Source organism: Coregonus clupeaformis, chromosome 5, assembly GCF_020615455.1.
Source record: "Coregonus clupeaformis isolate EN_2021a chromosome 5, ASM2061545v1, whole genome shotgun sequence".
Lineage (NCBI taxonomy): Eukaryota > Metazoa > Chordata > Actinopteri > Salmoniformes > Salmonidae > Coregonus > Coregonus clupeaformis.
This window is the reverse complement of record NC_059196.1, coordinates 26,913,572-26,916,408: the sequence shown is the minus strand read 5'-3', so window position 1 is coordinate 26,916,408 and position 2,837 is coordinate 26,913,572. Positions and strand designations below refer to the sequence as shown.

Here is a 2,837-nt window from a genome sequence, read left to right as displayed (position 1 = left end):
ACAGTATATATATACCTTGTGTCTTGCCACTGTGGTGTGCTGTTCTGACTGTTGTAGCCCAGCCCTTTCCTGACCTGACCAAAATAATGCCCTGGACACCACTTGTACAGTATACCCCATGGAACTTTCCACTGTCGACTTCACCTCATTCCATCTAACAGCACATCTGGGGAGAGGGATCAGAGGGAGGATTCCGTACTATGCAAGTGTGTGTGTGTGTGTGTGTCAGTGGGGGCCGCTGATTGGCTGAATACCCGGGGCGTGAGGTGGTTGGAGTTGTCAACAAAGCAGCATGACAGAAATATGATGGCAAGTTTTCGAACTACCGGTATTTTTTTGTTGTTGAAGATACAGTATATAAAGCGATCTGTGCATTTGAACAACTGAATAAATACACCTGTTTCACTTTTGCATGTCAAAAACCGAATGACCACTGCTGCACATGCTGCAACTGTTTTGAACATATTAGATTATACTATTTAGACTGAGCAGGTCAGCTCACGAATGAATGAGTGTACCAGGGAGAACGCAACAAGCATGCAGATGCAATAAGTGAAAACACATTATCTAACCGGGGATAGCTAGCTAACATAATGTCACAAAGCATGATGCGCTAGCCAGTTAACTTTAATTTTGAAATAACTTCATATTTTCGAGTTAGTCAGATATTAGTTTTGAAGGTGTAATGGAGATGTCAGGAAGCAGGTGCAGTTGGTGAGTTTAATAACAACAAACATGGAGCGATACAAAACAAGAGAAACGTCTGGAAATGAAAACAAAACCAGTACTGCCTGATGAGTGAGGCTACAGAGTGCTAGATAAAGGGGAAGTAATCAAGGTGGTGATGAAGTCCAGGTGTGCATGATGATGGGGCGCAGGTGTTCATAATGATGGTTGCCAGGTGTGCGTAATGATAGGTTGCCAGGACCGGTGGTTAGTAATCCGCGACGTCGAGTGCCGGAGCTTGAGAGCTGCAGTAGACGTGCAGAAAGACTTGAAATTGTCACGGGAGCTAATAAGCTAGCAAACTACCAGCTAGCTATAGCTAGCTAGCTGTTTATCAAAGGTAAATAACTGGTTAATTTGATCAAAATTATGGTAGCTGGCTAATTAATTTGATCATGCTTTGTTATATACCTGGTTTTATGCTGTTTTAGTCCACACAACATGTCGCCCTGTCACCTACAGCAGAACCTGATGAACAACATGGGGGGAAACAATAAGCCACCGTCAAGCTTTTTTGTCCTACCAGATCCGCAATGAGAAGGTTCTAGCTAGTGTATCCCTCTTTCCTTCGACTCTTGTTAGATGTAGATGTCCGGTTTATCAGGTCCCAGGCTCCCATGACTGTTTTGATGATTTATTTACAAGTTAATTACAATTAGCTTTTTGCTTTAGCGCCTTCTGTACCTGATAGAGCAGATCTAGTCTCACGTGCGGAAGTAAGCCGTCTAGCGCGAGAGACATATTGGGAGGGAGATTAGAGCAGACCCAGAAGTTCTGACTGAATGCACATTTGAGCACCCCAGGACGGTCTATTTACTTTAGCTGGCAAATAGCTGGCAAAACAATCCAAGCAATGTTCGCAAGGCCTATGCGCCCGTGGAGGTGGAGCTGCAGCTGCTGGCAGTCACTGAGGGGTAGAGTAATAAGTAACTGAACAACTTGTTTTGAACAATATATTTTTGAAACAGGAAGATGTACACATTTACCATTTTTTTTGAGGATTTAAAACACAATCCATATATCTTCCTTTTTTTCCAATCACAAGTGTTTTTTTTTTGCCAATCACAAGTGGGGCCCCGCCCCTAACGCGCTAATGGGTGGGCCGCCGCTGGTGTGTGTGTGTGTGTGTGTGTGTGTGTGTGTGTGTGTGTGTGTGTGTGTGTGGAAGGGGGGTAGAGAGTGTGTGTTTGTGTGTATGTGTGTGTGTGTCCTCGCCGCTCAGCAGGCTGTAAATGTCATGCATGTCACACCGCAGGGCAAAGCTGTGGATTTTATACATCCTTCTGTGTGACTTCAACAACATACCAGAGGTCAGAGGTCATCTTACAGGCAGTCATGGCTAACATCATGTCACCCTTTTCTCTACACTGTGGACTACTTTTGACCAGGTAGTGCACTATAACGGGAATAGGTTGCCATTTGTGACGCATCGTCAGAGGACACAAAGTTAAGACTAGTCAGTCACATGTCCCAGCCAGGGACTCTAGGGTGGAGTGGAGTAAAATGGAATTTATTTTAAGTTGTTTACTGGTTGTGTTTCAGTCAGAGAATGGTATGTCCTGCATGGAACTGTTTTAGCCAATTAGCCCTGAGTGGATTGGAGTGCCATTGTGGTGGTTATGGCAGTTATGTCCCTTTGCATAGAAGGGTTGTTGGTGGAGGAATAGTTAAACAAACTTGTGTGACAATGTGTGCGCCCCAAATGTCACCCTACTCCCTATATAGTGCACTAGTTTGACCAAAGCTCTATAGGCCCTGGTCAAAAGTAGTGCACAAAAAAAATGAAATAGGGTGTCATTTGGGATGCGGGCGATGCGTAGTCAGTGTACTGTAAAGCAGTGCTGAGTCACGATGCATCCCTTAGGGGGAAACACAGGCGTGGTCTCCTACTGAGAACCACTAACATCTGAAGAATACAGCATTGTCCTCCCTCCTTTCCTAAAACCCTGCTGCTGCATAGTTACAGCACTTTGAACCCAGGCCACGAACACAGAACAGAACAGCTGGCCTGATTTTGAAAGTGCATTTTTCAGCTTCCTTCAGACTCAGAGCTGGAGCTGCAGGCGGTCGGCATGCCGTGTACTGGCACTTTAAATCTCTGTTAAGTGTCA

General features: G+C 44.9%; 1 long non-coding RNA gene across 2 annotated transcripts; it reads right to left on the bottom strand.

Annotated features, from left to right (window-relative positions):
• Positions 1-701: 701 nt before the first annotated feature.
• Positions 702-1,513, bottom strand: LOC121567146. Of its 2 annotated transcripts, XR_006001056.1 has the most exons (3): positions 1,411-1,513; positions 1,138-1,194; positions 702-971 (listed from the first exon to the last, which is right to left on the bottom strand). It is a non-coding gene; the product is annotated as an uncharacterized LOC121567146 (long non-coding RNA). The 2 variants fall into 2 exon arrangements; XR_006001055.1 differs by having other exon boundaries at positions 1,138-1,513.
• Positions 1,514-2,837: the final 1,324 nt, after the last annotated feature.